Below are 14,669 nucleotides of genomic sequence, written 5' to 3' on the forward strand. Positions count from 1 at the left end.
GGGACAATCCTGTGGAGAAGGAAATGGCAAACCACCCTAGTATTCTTGCCTGGAGGATCCCATGGACAGAGGAACCTGGAGGGCTACAGTCCATGGGGTCGCAAAGAGTTGGACACGACTGAGCGACTAAGCATGCACGCGTACATTTTAATGAAGGGTCGTATGATTCACTTTTCATTAAAATGCAAAAGTGCCCTGGCATCTCCTCCCACCTGACAAATGCCAAGAAAAACATGTAGAAAATGATCATAATTCGAACATAAAAAATGTAGTTGGGTGACACTGATTTTCTAAACTATGTCAGCACCTTATTTTTAAAACAAACTGATGCTATTTTACTTCTCAGATGATGTTTATCCTTGAATGGTCCGGGGAAAGGACCTCTCATCTTGACCATGTGTGATACTAGGTCATCACAAGATTTGAGGCTTCTTCTTTATATCCTGACCAGACAATGATCACCTCAGTTTTCACCAGCATCTAGGACTCAACCAGGGGGGACTCAACCAGGTGATTCTGTGCCACCCCCGGAGGCATTCGAAAATTTTGGAGACAATTTTGTGGTCACAACGTGGGGGTACCACTGGCATCTGCTGGACAGAACCCAGGGATGCTGCTCAATCTCCTGCAATGCACAGGCCGTCCATCTACAACAGAGAATTACGCAGCCCCAAAAGTCAGTGGGGCTGAGATTAAGAAACTCTGATGTAGAGTAGAAAAGTATCTAGAAAAGAGGGAAGCAAACAAACCTGTTTGCCTCCTAAAATTAGGCATTAGCTTCTGTCTCTCTGGCTGCTGCCTCAGCACAGAGAGCTAGAACTCAGTTTCAGGCAACCAGGAATTCCTGATGGGATGACCCTCAGCTGGTTGGAGCTTCCACTTGCCTTTCCTTTTTTTCCTACTCTACAAACCAAGTCTGGTGAGAGAGTTGCCTGATTTTCATCCCAAGTTCTATCACTCTGAATTTAGATCTCAGGACTCTGCCTAGTCAAAATTCAAATTAAGGCAACAAAACCATGTAACTTCCTTGAAGCAGAGACTTCCAAAAGCAAGGGCAATGAACCTTTGAAATGAGGCCCTGAGAAGTGAAGCTCTGATAGAAAAGATGTTTTGTTTCTAACTCCCTCCCTATATTTCTCACGTGGTGCATACTGCCCTCCCTGGCACTTTGGACCAATTGTGCTTATATTACGTTTTGTTATAAAAAACTTGACTTTAGAGTTCTGACCATTCAAGAGAAGGATTAAATATACATTTCCTATGCTGCTGTCTGCCTAGTTTGTCAAAGAACATGAGTTTAAGGGAAAATGGATAAAAAGCATGAGATCAGGTTCTAAAGATTAGTACTTAGCACATAGCAGACCTTCAATAAATATTTGTTGAATGAATGAATAAATGAATGAATGGAAACGATAGGAACCTATGAACATAGGCAAGGTGGCTTAGTCTAGTTTCTAGTTTTCTTAAGGAAACTACATTAGGCTTTACCAGCCTGCCAAGTCTCCACCTGGGAATATACAGTAGGCTTGAGGCAAATCTCCCATTTGAGGGAGAGTACATATCAGTGCACAAACCCATTGCCCTAGTATCAAAAAAAAAAAATCTGATTTTTACTACTCAGGAATTATTAAACTCTCAAATCTTAGGAGGTGGAAGGACTTCAGAATCCTCTTTCCTAGTCCTTTCACTTTTCAGATGAAGATCCAGAGGCCCAGGGTAAAGTGTGGGTAATTAGCTATCCTCAGGCTATATAATTTGCCCAAAATCATACTAGTAGTTGGTAGAGGAGTAAAATATTAAAAAAAATTTAATTGCCAAAGGGCAAATTCCCAGGGGACTTTGAAATATCTCTGCTGCATTCCCAGCTTGTTCTCAAAGGTCTTCTGTAAGAAGAGAATAATGCTAGCCCTTGTGGCTCAGATGGTAAAGAATCTGCCTGCATTGCGGGAGACCTGGGTTCGATCCCTGGACTGGAAAGATCCCTTGGAGAAGGGAAAGGCTACCCACTCCAGTATTCTGGCCTGCCTGGAGAATTCCATAGATTATACAGTCCATGGGGTCGCCAAGAGTCGGACATGACTGAGCGACTTTCACTTTCAAACTCAGAGAGTAACTGAAAGCGCAACCACTCCCAACCCACCTTGTTTCTTTGGCCTTGTCTCTGAGTACACGGTGTGTGCAGATGCATTAGACAACAGATGCATCGTATTACCTGAAGTACAAAGGCGAGAAAACGATGCACGCCACATCTAAGGAATCTCAACTCTGGATGGCAAAAGCTAGAATATTTCTGAAGTATAACAATTTGAGGGAATAAGCCAAACTTTGAGGAGTATTGGCTACCAGCTATACCCACATTTGTTGTAAGTGTATGCTGACTTCAATCTCTACATTGTTAATTGGGGGATGGGATATGCAGGGGGTCATAACTGCATAGTAAGGCTTCTATTAATGAAATTTGTCATTCCTAATCTCCCTTCAGCTGGTAAGTCTCCTAACAGCCAACCGGCTGCTCTAATCCATACTGTCCCAATATATGCCTGAGCGCCTTTCTCCTTCTGACCTTGTCTTATTTCTTTTTTGACATCAATCATCCAGGAGTTTCAGTATGCAAGCCATGAGTAAAAACTAACAGTCACAAAAACAGAACCTGAGAAATGCTCTGCTTTATCTTTCCTTAAATTCTACTTCCCTCAGGCAAAACTTTTTGTTTAGGCTCTCTCTGAGTGGTCCTCTGCACTATGATTTCACTCTTCTCTTCTATCTCCAAATGCAATTTATCATAAAATCGCACATTGTTTTGTCTATTGTTTTTCATTGCTGAGCACTTGGACACTATAAAGTTGATGACAAAATAAGGACAGAGCCTAGGTAGTCCCTGGAAGTTTGCTCATAGAAGAGGATCAAGCAGACACTCCCAGGAAGCCTTATTTACTGATAGCATCTGCTGGGTCAAAGAGGTTAAGTCACCACTTCAAAGTGGGGGTCTAGAGTTGTCACTCTAGGAGCCTCTGTGTCTATGAACTGCATGGCTCCCCCAGATAATGATATGCCTGTCTCTTCTCAAAGTCATAATTTGACCTGCAGCATTATCTTATCTCTTCAGTTCAAATCTCTGTCTGGCCTAAGAAGTATCCTTAGCATTTTCAATTTTAAGATCCCTTATGAACAAAGCTAGTGGAGGTGATGGAATTCCAGTTGAACTATTTCAAATCCTAAAAGATGATGCTGTGAAAGTGTTGCACTCACTATGCCAGCAAATTTGGAAAACTCAACAGAGGCCACAGGACTGGAAAAGGTCAGTTTTCATTCCAATCCCAAAGAACGGTAATGCCAAAGAATGCTCAAACTACAGCACGATTGCACTCATCTCACACACTAGCAAAGTAATGCTCAAAATCCTCCATGCCAGGTTTCAACAGTATGTGAACCATGAGCTTCCAGATGTTCAAGGTGGACTTAGAAAAGGCAGAGGAACCAGAGTTCAAATTGCCAACATCCATTGGACCATTGAAAAAGCGAGAGAATTCCAGAAAAACATCTACTTCTGCTTTATTGACTATGCCAAAGCCTTTGACTGTGTGGATGACAACAAACTGTGGAAAATTCCTAAAGAGATGGGAATACCAGACCACCTGACCTGCCTCCTGAGAAATCTGTATGCAGGTCAAGAAGCAACAGTTAGAACTGGACATGAAACAACAGACTGCTTCCAAGTAGTGAAAGGAATACATCAAGGCTGTATATTGTCACCCTGCTTATTTAACTTATATGCAGAGTACATCATGAGAAATACTGGGCTGGGTGAAGCACAAGCAAGAATCAAGACTGCCAGAAGAAATATCAATAACCTTAGATATGCAGATGACACCACCCTTATGGCAGAAAGTAAAGAAGAACTAAAGGCCTCTTGATGAAAGTGAAAGAGGAGAGTGAAAAAGTTGGCTTAAAACTCAACATTCAAAAAACTAAGATCATGGCTCTGGTCCCATCACTTCATGGCAAGTAGATGGGTAAACAATGGAAACAGTGAAAGACTTTATTTTTTGGGGCTCCAAAATCACTGCAGATGGTGACTGAAGCCATGAAATTAAAAGACTCTTGCTCTTTGGAAGAAAAGTTATGACCAACCTAGATAGCATATTAAAAAGCAGAGACATTACTTTGCCAACAAAGGTCCATCTAGTCAAAGCTTTGGTTCTTCCAGTAGTCATGTATGGATGTGAGAGTTGGACTGTGAAGAAAGCTGAATGCTGAAGAATTGATGCTTTTGAACTGCGGTGTTGGAGAAGACTCTTGAGAGTCCCTTGGACTGCAAGGAGATCAAACCAGTCAATCCTAAAGGAGATCAGTCCTGAAAATTCACTGGAAGGACTGATGTTGAAGCTGAAACTTCAATACTTTGGCCAACTGATGTGAAGAACTGCCTCATTTGAAAAGACCCTGATGACAGGAAAGATTGAAAGTGGGAGGAGAAGGGGACGACAGAGGATGAGATGGTCAGATGGCACCACCACCTCAATGGACCTGAGTTTGAGTAAGCCCCGGGAGTTGGTGATGGACAGGGACTGGGTGCTCAGTCCAGGGGGCTGCAGAGTTGGACATGACTGAGCGACTGAACTGAACTGAACCCAAAACTCTAAACAACACTTCAAATAAGAACTTTATGGATATCTTGGTCCTATATCACACTCTTTAAACAAAGGAAATACTCAGTTCATCTATCCTGTGAGAGGGTCACAGCAAACTGTAACCATTTCCCTTCTCTTTACCTTCCATATTTGCAGCTGCCAAAATTTATTTGTAACTATTTATGTATCATAAGAAGAACTATTAGGTTTTCACAGATAAAATCCCAGGATCTTATGGTACTTAATATGACTTTGATGAGTTGGCTCAGATAGCCCTATATGACTCAAGTGGTGGGTCCAGGTCTCATAACAAGGGTAGATGAGACTGGAAACGTGAGAAGTTTACAGCATAAAGATAGTAGTTTCTATTAACAGACAGCAGGTGGCCCCCAGAAGAAGCCAAGTCACAGCCTGCTAAATGTGGATCCATGAGAAAAATAGTGATTGTCTTCAGTTCCACTCATCATCCCTTTAATCCATTTTCTCCCATACAGCCCAATCACCTCTCCCCTAGGCCCTGAGTACTCTGTCTTTTCACCATTCTTTTCATCAAAACTCCCCATGCACCCCCACGCCAAGAAAAAAATGCTCCCTGGCATCTTTTTCATTGCTTAAGGTATTATCTTCCCATGAAGGCAAATCCTCACTTCATTGAAATAACACTATGAGTAAAAATACTAAACAAAAAATATCAAAGTAGCAAGAGATCCTTGGGGTATCAAAATAGACCAAGGATTCTCACTGAGGATGTGGGGGTACTTTTTAATAATACATAAATCACCTCATACATAAATCACCACCTCCACCCCCACTGTTGGAATTAAGAATCACTGTGTAACATGAGATATATTTGAAGAGAATGTTACCTTTATAATCATTATTATTATAGAAATTTGAGATCCCCTGACACAAATTACAATCTTCAGAGAAGGAAAGAAATGGAGTGCCTCCTATGTCTCAAACATCATACTAGGTATTTGTCTCTTCAGTCCTTATAAGATGGGTATCACCTTGACCCAAGCTCCGTCACCATTTTACAGAGGAGAAAACAGGTCCTGAGAGGTTAAGTAACTTACCAAAGATTATACAGACAACAAATTGAAAAAGCATTCAAACTCAAATCTCTCATCACAACCATACTATTTCTGAAAAAGCTTGGTCATTTGTAAAAGTGCTATAAAAAGTCTAATACTGTGTGTGTGAGGGGCTTCCCTGATAGCTCAGTTGGTAAAGAATCCGCCTGCAATGCAGGAGACCCCAGTTCAATTCCTGGGTCAGGGAGATCCACTGGCGAAGGGATAGGCTACCCACTCCAGTATTCTTGGGCTTCCCTTGTGGCTCAGCTGATAACGAATCCACCCGTATATGTTATATAAATATTGGCTATCATGTATATTATAGGTATTAAACTATGAGGACTCACTGGAGCTTTCAGCTTCACTGCTCATGAAGATCTGCAGCCATCTATAAGGAAGATGGACCCTCTCCCTGGAAGAGATTCAGTGTTTCCTCAATTACACTTGGGCATTTTCCACCACAGCCCTTCCCTAATTCACAAAGGGGCTGGCAGTGAAATTTAAAGCCTCCTCCTAACTCAGTCTAACTTCACCTTGATGTGATCCCAAAAGTCCCTTGGGGACGATCTCTAAGACTTCAGAAGATGGCTGTAACCTGCTGAGGTGCAGTCTTTACCAGATGATCCAAAATGTCTCTTGAGACCAGTTTATATGTTCCGTGTTGTTAGGCCTCAAAAATACCTGAAGAATAGGTTTAATTGTTATAAATATTTCCTTGAGTTCACAAATGTGGAGCACGGAAACTCTGCCAGGACCGAATATACTGTTTATATATAATCAAACCTATCAGTTTTTTCCATTTTTGTTTCTTCTTTTAGTATTTATGCTTGCATGCCTTCAGTACCCCTAGATGATATAAAAATGATCATCTTTATATTTTAATATTCCATGTTTCTTTTTTAACATTTAAATCTTTTTTTCATCTGAAGCTAATTTTTAGTATAATCTGTGAGGTAAGGGAGTTAACTATTGTTTTTTCAAGTGATTCTCCAAAACTGCTCATTAATTCATCCTTACCCCCACTGAATTTTTATAATATTTTACTCTATTGCATGTTCTTATATGTATACTTATATGTTTTTGATCTTTTGATAACCTTTGAGACCCACAATGTTAACCAGTATATAAAGGAAAGGAAAAAGAATAGTTATTTGCAAATACATTTACCCATCTATTCCCTGGAGATGGCTGTGAGTGGCTCAAGAAAGTAAATTTACTTTCTTATAGCTATGGGTGCTAGAAATCCAAGATCCAAGAGTCAGTGGGTTTGGTTCATCTTTTTTTTTTTTTTTAATTGTCAAGCCGAAGGTCAAGTTTAAATTTAATGACTTTGGTATTAACTATACACATACTAGTAAGTGCTAAGACTTAAAATCTTCCGGTTCAGTTGTGACTCCAGACAAGATCCAGAGAGGAGGTCTAAAAATCTCTTCTCTGGGTTTTATGGAGACTTTCTTTATGCTCCTTTGTTAGCCTCTTAAGGCACTGCGTCAGCCTTAAAAGGGCAATGGAAAGGACGAGGTTTGGTTCATATTAAGGCCCCTCTCCTTGGCTTGCAGATGGCCACCTTTTCAGTGAGTCCTAACATGGCCTCTTCTCTGCAGACACACATCTCTGATGTCTATTCCTCTTCTTTTTTTTTTTTTTTTTTATTATTCCTCTTCTTATAAGGACACCTGAAATATTGGATTAGGGTCCACCCATATTATCCCATTTAACCTTAATCATGTCTTTAAAGGCCCTATCTCCAAATACAGTCACATTCTGAGGTACTGAGGGGTAGGACTTCAACATAGGAATTCAGGAGAACACAATTCAGTCCATAACACTAACATATAGGAAGTAATTAATAAAATTAGTTATTATTAAGTATCAAATGTGTATTGGAAAGGGCAAATGAATGTCAAAACAACCATAACAGGAAAAGATATGACCAATTTAGCCTTTTCCCCTTATTTGACCAAGAATAGATGTTTAATATTTGAACAGTTGGGACACAAGGGAAAACCTTGTCCAAATAGCTCCTGCTTCAAACCGGGTCAGAGGACACTTGAAGACTACAGCACAATGGCTCAGCAGGTGGATGCTGTTAAAGGAACCGAACTGACTAATGGCCTTCTCAAACCACAAGTTACTATTTTAAATGTCACAAAAGACCAGAGAGCTTGAAAAGATGAAAAACAAAACCAGTGTGGGGCCAATCTTCAAACAAGTAGAACTCAGTGATGGGGCAGTTTTGGCTCCATGTGACTAAACTAAATTGCCAAGTACTAAGGCTGTCTTTGGGCTAGAGGTAGATTACAATCTTTTCTGTCCTGGGGCTCTCAAAATAGAAGACAGCTTTTTTCTTTTTTCTGTCTTTCTCACTAAAATCCTTTTTGCAGTCCTTGTAGAGCAAAGCATCTCTGTGTTGGTCAAAGTCATGCAAAAGGGACACTAACCCTAATGCTACATAATGTAAATATAAAAGAGGGTGTATCTGACACCATATACAAAGATAAACTCAAATTAAAGACCTAAGTGTAAGACCAGATGTTATAAAAGTCCTAGAGGAAAACAGAGACAGAACACTTTTTGACATAAATCACAGCAAGATCTTTTGGGGTTGCGAAGCTCCCTGGGTCGGGAAGATACCCTGGAGAAGGAAATGGCAACCCACTCCAGTACTCTTGCCTGGAAATTCCCATGGACGCAGGAGCCTGATAGGCTACAGTCCGTGGGGTCACAACGAGTCTGACAGGACTGAGCGACTTCACTTTTTCACTTTGCTAATGTAAAGGAAACAAAAGCAAAAATAAATAAATGGTGCCTAATTAAACTAAAACACTTCTGCACATCAAAGGAAACCATTGACAAAAATGAGGAAAACCCACTGAATGGGAGAAAATATTTACAAGTGATATGACCAATATGGGATGGATATCCAACAACTCAGTATCAAGAAAAACAAACAACACAATTATAAAATGGGCAGAAGAATTTGCAGCAAGGTGGACAGACCTAGAGATTATCATATTAAGTGAAATCAGAAAGAGAAAGACTAATGCCATGTGAAATCACTTACACCTGGAATCTAAAACATGACACAAATGGACTTATTTACTGAAATAAAAACAGACTCACAGGCATAGAAAGCAAAGTTATGGCGACCAAAGGGGAAAAGGGAGAGAAGGGAGAAGGACAAATTAGGAGTTTGTGATTAGCAGATACAAACTACTACATATAAAATAAACAACAAGGTCAGTCCTACTGTATAGCACAAGGTAAGATATTCAATATCCTGTAATAAACCATAATGGAAAATATGAAAAAGAATATGTGTATATGTATAACTGAATCACTTTTCTGTATAGCAAAAACCAACACAACATTGTAAATCAACTATATTTCAGTTTTAAAAAATGGTCAGAACAACTAAATAGACATTTTTCTAAAGAGGAGATGCAGATGACCCACAAGCACATGAGAAGATGCTCAACATCACTAATCATGAGGGGAATGCAAGTTAAAACTACAGTGAGATATTACCTCACACCTGTCAGAATGGCCATCATCAAAAAGAACACAAATAACAAATGTTGGTGAGGATGTGGAGAAAAGGGAAGTACACTTTGGTGGGAATGTAAATTGGTGTAGCCACTGTGGAAAACAGTAAGAAGTTTCACAAAAAAATTATAAATAGAAATACCATGTGATCTAGCAATTCCAGTCTTGGGCATGTACCAAAAAAACCCAAAAACACTAATTTGAAAAGACACACACACCACAATGTTCATAGCAGCATTATTTATAATAACCAAGATATAGATGCAACCTAAGTGTTCATCAACAGATGAATGGATAAGGAGGATGTGATATGTGTGTATATGTACATATACACACACAACAGAATGCTACTGCTGCTAAGTCGCTTCAGTCGTGTATGACTCTGTGTGACCCCATAGACGGCAGCCCACCAGGCTCCCCCATCCCTGGGATTCTCCAGGCAAGAATACTGGAGTGGGTTGCCATTTCCTTCCCCAATGCATGAAAGTGAAAAGTGAAAGGGAAGTCGCTCAGTCGTGTCCGACTCTTAGCGACCTCATGAACTGCAGCCCACCAGGCTCCTCTCTCCATGGGATTTTCCAGGCAAGAGTACTGGAGTGGGGTGCCATTGCCATCTCCGAACAGAATGCTACTCAGTCATAAAAAAAAATGAAAGTCTGCCATTTGTAGCAACATGGGCTGACGTAGAGGACATTCTGCTAAGAGAAATAAGCTGGGGAAAGACAACTTAAAGAAAGATAGAAAGACTGTATAATTACATATCACTTAAATACAGAATCTAAAAAAGTAACAAAATAGTGGATATAACAAAAAAGCAGTAGTCATACAGATGTAGAGAACAAACCAGTGGGTACTCCTGGGTACCAGTGGGGAGGTGGGGAGGGGCAATATAGGTGTGGGGAAGTGGGAGGTACAAACAACTGGGTGTAAGATAGGCTCCAGCATATACTGTGCAACACGAGGAATATAGCCAATATTCTGTAATAACTGTAAGTGGGAAGTAACCTTTAAACATGTGTTTTAATTTTCAAATTAAAAAAAGAAGGCTTATTTGGGGAAAAAACTTCCAAGCAAATATGAAACAGCAGAGCAATCCTCTGAGCTCGTTAGAGTGGAGTGCTTAGGCTGGGTATAGCTGCACCAGACTCATCAGGCCAAGCGTTCAAGTAGAGAGTAGTCACCCATTCTCATTACAGTAGAGAGTGACCCTTCTATACATTAATGCTCTACGTATTTGCAGGAAAAGAAAGAGCAGGGAACTATGATGCTATGGAAGATCCCAACTGTGGAAATGGCCTTGTTAGAAAGGGTGCCCCCCAAAGCTCAGGAGCTTGTACTAGGTTATTCTCCTGTCAAGGGCTTCCAGGGCCCTCCAGAGATGTGTCCTGCTCAGTTAAGGAAAAGGAATAATCACACTACCTATCTACCTGCTATTGTAAAACAGGTCAGGCAACCCTCCAGTACACATGCCATTGCTGTTCAGTCACTAAGTTAAGCCTAACTCTTTGTGACCCAATGGGCTGTGGCATGCCAGGCTTCCCCGTCCTTCACTATATCCTGGATTTTGCTCAAACTCATGTCCATTGAGTTGGTGATGCCATCCAACCATCTCATCCTCTGTCATCCCCTTCTCCTCTTGCCCTCAATCGTTCCCAGCATCAGGGTCTTTTCCAATGAGTTATCTCTTCGCATCAGGTAGCCAAAGTATTGGAGCTTCAGCTTCAGCATTAGTCCTTCCAATGAATATTAAGGGTTGATTGATTTCCTTTAAGATTGACTGGTTGGATCTCTGTGCTGTCAGAGGGACTCTCAAGAGTCTTCTCCAGTTCCAAAGCATCAATTCTTTGGCACTCAGCCTTATTTATACATATACATATACAGTACATATACATGTCATTGAACCATTGGTCAGTTGAAATGGCAGCACAAAGGGTGACCAGATTTGTTTAAGAGCTTTCACATGGGTGTGCCAACTCTGAAGCAGCTCTCTACCAGGTGGAAAGAAGAGGCCTAGAGGTCTCTGCTCAGATTCACATTAGGACCCAAGTTGTGATTCAAACCAGAAACAAAACCAAAATAATCCTCTGGAGTTACACTGCCAGAAAGGGCCATGAAAATTCTCTTTTATCATTTGAAGACCACCCACAGTCTGTTATATGCAGAGCACACAGTTTCTGAGTTCACTATATGATCAATTCTTTCCCTTTGACCTTCTTCTCTGTTTCAGGTATTCAGCTGCTCCCTGGGCAAATGATGGTCCAGAATCCTTTCATTAACAGTATGAAAATAGTAAAAATGTCTCAAATATATATTATGAAGCAGATGGTAATTTGAATCAAAGGAAGAGAGTCACTTTAACTGAAAGATCACATGTATTTTTGGTAGTTACCAAAAGAAGAAATCAGATAATTCTCAAATTTTTGTCTCCAGTTTTCATCCCCTTCTCCTGATTCAGACATGTTTCCAACTACTGACTGAGCACCTCCATCCAAAGTTATCTCATTTTAAACATATCCAAAACAGACTCATTTTTGGGAGTTGTAGTATCTACATAGTCATCCAAGCTGGAGGTCTGAGAGTCTTCTTTGATCCCTAACACAGCCTAATTAATCGGCCTGTCAAACTGCCTCTATAATCCATCTACTTCCTCTTTATCCTTATGGTTCCTAATTCAGCATCTTCTCTCAAATGAACAATTGCCCAAGACTCTAAACTAATTTTCCTGCTCCCAGTTTCATTTTAATTTTTGATTTTTGATCCATGCCCCTTTGAGGCACAGTAGAAATTCAAGATTGACCTCTTCGGAACAAAGTAATTTGCTTCAGGAGGGGAAAAGCAAGAATTCATTAGGCCCGATTCTCAAGAGGAATGACAAGGTCATGAAATAGAGAAACAAATCTTTCCAGATCAATGTGGTATGATGCTGTGGTTTGAGCCAATGACTCTGAGAGAGTACTATCATGCTACTGAGAGGAGAGGGTGGGAGATTTCTTGATGGGGGGTGGAAAGACAGAGAGAAAATGGCTGTTCAACAACTGAGTTAAATTAGCTAAGTATCTAGTAAGATTCAAAGTGGATGACTATTAGCTTTCCTTAATTAATGTGCAAAAAACTTGGGTATGTACTTACTCTAAAAATTATATACAATTTTTAACTTATATAGAGAAAAAATTACTTCTAAATCCACCACCCTAACGATTACCATGTCTGTGCACGTCCTTCCAGTCTTTGTCCACTGCACAAACAGCTGCAATTAGAGCCTTCATCTTGGGTAAATATATAGGATTACATATAAAAAGATTTTATTAAAGAAAAAAAAGATTTGATAAATTAGAAAAGCAACTGACCTTACTCTCATGCACCTCACTTGAGAAATTGTCAGTATGGAGTACATCGTTCATTAGAGAGTAGTTCCTGCTACTAAGAGTGAAGCTGCAGGCTGAGTTGTACCTCCACAATATTATACAAAAGAAAAGTGCAGAAATTGGTAAGGGGCTACAGATTTAAAACTGGTGGACCTCAGATTTGAGGGAAACACCTAAAGTCTAGAAAAGAAAAAAAAGACTCTCTTAACACATTCTGGCTTTTATTAGCAGCATCCTTAAAATGGAGTTGATAATATCTACTTCACAGGACTTTGGTGAAGAATAAGTGTACTGTAAACTATAAAAGGAAATCAGTCCTGGGTGTTCATTAGAAGGACTGATATTGAAGCTGAGACTCCAATATTTTGGCCACCTGATGCAAAGAGCTGACTCATTTGAAAAGACCCTGATGTTGGGAAAGATTGAAGGCAGGAGGAGAAGGGGACGACAGGGGATAAGATGGTTAGATGGCATCACTGACTCAATGGACATGAGTTTGGGTGGACTCCGGGAGTTGGTGATGGACAGGGAGGCCTGCGTGCTGCAGTCCATGGGGTCGCAAAGAGTCGGACATGACTGAGCGACTGAACTGAACTGAAACTATAAAAAGTGATACAAGTGTAAGGAAAAATGATTACTATCATTCATGAATCTGTACCTCTCACCAACCTCCAAACTTCTGAAAAACAACACTCTTGCTTCCTATCTTGGTTTCTCCCCAACCCAGCCCCCGCCCCCAGCTGACAGGAACAGCCAATCTGTTTCTCCTGGGATTGTCAGGTACATTTCACCAAGAGTTTTACAGGGGTAATAACAGGCACCTGGGAGCTATGCTTAATATTTATAAATGTCAATCTGAAATTATACTGTTATCAGTAGTAAAGCTTTACAAGCTAAATAAAACATCAAGGCTTTATTTTTTGTTTCTTTTTCCTTTTAAATAGAATTATATAAAATAAATATCTCATAGAAAAATTGTTGCTTTATTTAATAAATACTGTGTGAGGCCCCATAATAACCAAAAAGGACAAAAAGATCAATAAAATAAGTCATAATTCTTGTCCTTAAAGAACTCCAAGTGCAATCAAGACAGATAAGTTTAATGTACAGGTATAATAATATATGGCAAGGGCAATAGTAAGGACAATAACAATAAAGGATTGTGATCACAATCTAGGCCTGAGTGGGGCTGGGTGGCCAGGGAGGACTTCCTGGAGGAAGTTAAACCTTAAAAGACTCCTGGGAGTTATCCAGGCAAAGGCTGTGTATGAAGGAAGGGGAGGGGCTGCAGATGGTATGTCCAGGCAGAAGGAGCAGCATATGAAAAAGACCAAAGAGAAAAATGTTACAAGAAACTGTGGTTCAGTAGGGGCCTGTATGCAGGTCAGGAAGCAAAAGTTAGAACTGGACATGGACCAACAGACTGGTTCCAAATAGGAAAAGGAGTCCGTCAAGGCTGTATATTGTCACCCTGCTTATTTAACTTATATGCAGAGTACATCATGAGAAACGCTGGGCTGGAAGAAACACAAGCTGGAATCAGGATTGCCGGGAGAAAGAGCAATAACCTCAGATATGCAGATGACACCACCCTTATGGCAGAAAGTGAAGATGAACTAAAAAGCCTCTTGATGAAATTGAAAGAGGAGAGTGAAAAAGTTGGCTTAAAGCTCAACATTCAGAAAACTAAGATCATGGCATCTGGCCCCATCACTTCATGGCAAATAGATGGGGAGACAGTGGACACAGTGTCAGACTTTTTTTGGGCTCCAAAATCACTGCAGATGGTGATTGCTGCTGTGAAATTAAAAGACACTTACTCCTTGGAAGGAAAGTTATGACCAACCTAGATAGCATACTAAAAGCAGAGACATTACTTTGCCAACAAAGGTCCGTCTGGTCAAGGCTATGGTTTTTCCAGTGGTCATGTATGGATGTGAGAGTTGGACTCCGAGGAAGACTAAGCACCAAAAAATTGATGCTTTTGAACCATGGTATTGGAGAAGACTCTTGAGAGTCCCTTGGACTGCAAGGAGATCAAACCAGTCCAT

At 40.4% G+C, this 14,669-nt stretch overlaps 1 long non-coding RNA gene and 1 other non-coding gene across 3 annotated transcripts in view; both read right to left on the minus strand.

The window, feature by feature from the left end:
• The window catches only part of LOC139035118 (uncharacterized), a 78,113-nt gene that overhangs the window by 46,562 nt on the left and 16,882 nt on the right, over positions 1-14,669 (minus strand). The gene's annotated exons all lie outside the window — the stretch shown is intronic.
• LOC139035373 (small nucleolar RNA SNORA26) lies at positions 7,093-7,215 on the minus strand. Its single transcript, XR_011488036.1, has one exon. It is a non-coding gene; the product is annotated as a small nucleolar RNA SNORA26 (small nucleolar RNA).

This window comes from Odocoileus virginianus, chromosome 5 (assembly GCF_023699985.2).
Source record: "Odocoileus virginianus isolate 20LAN1187 ecotype Illinois chromosome 5, Ovbor_1.2, whole genome shotgun sequence".
Classification (NCBI taxonomy): Eukaryota; Metazoa; Chordata; class Mammalia; order Artiodactyla; family Cervidae; genus Odocoileus; species Odocoileus virginianus.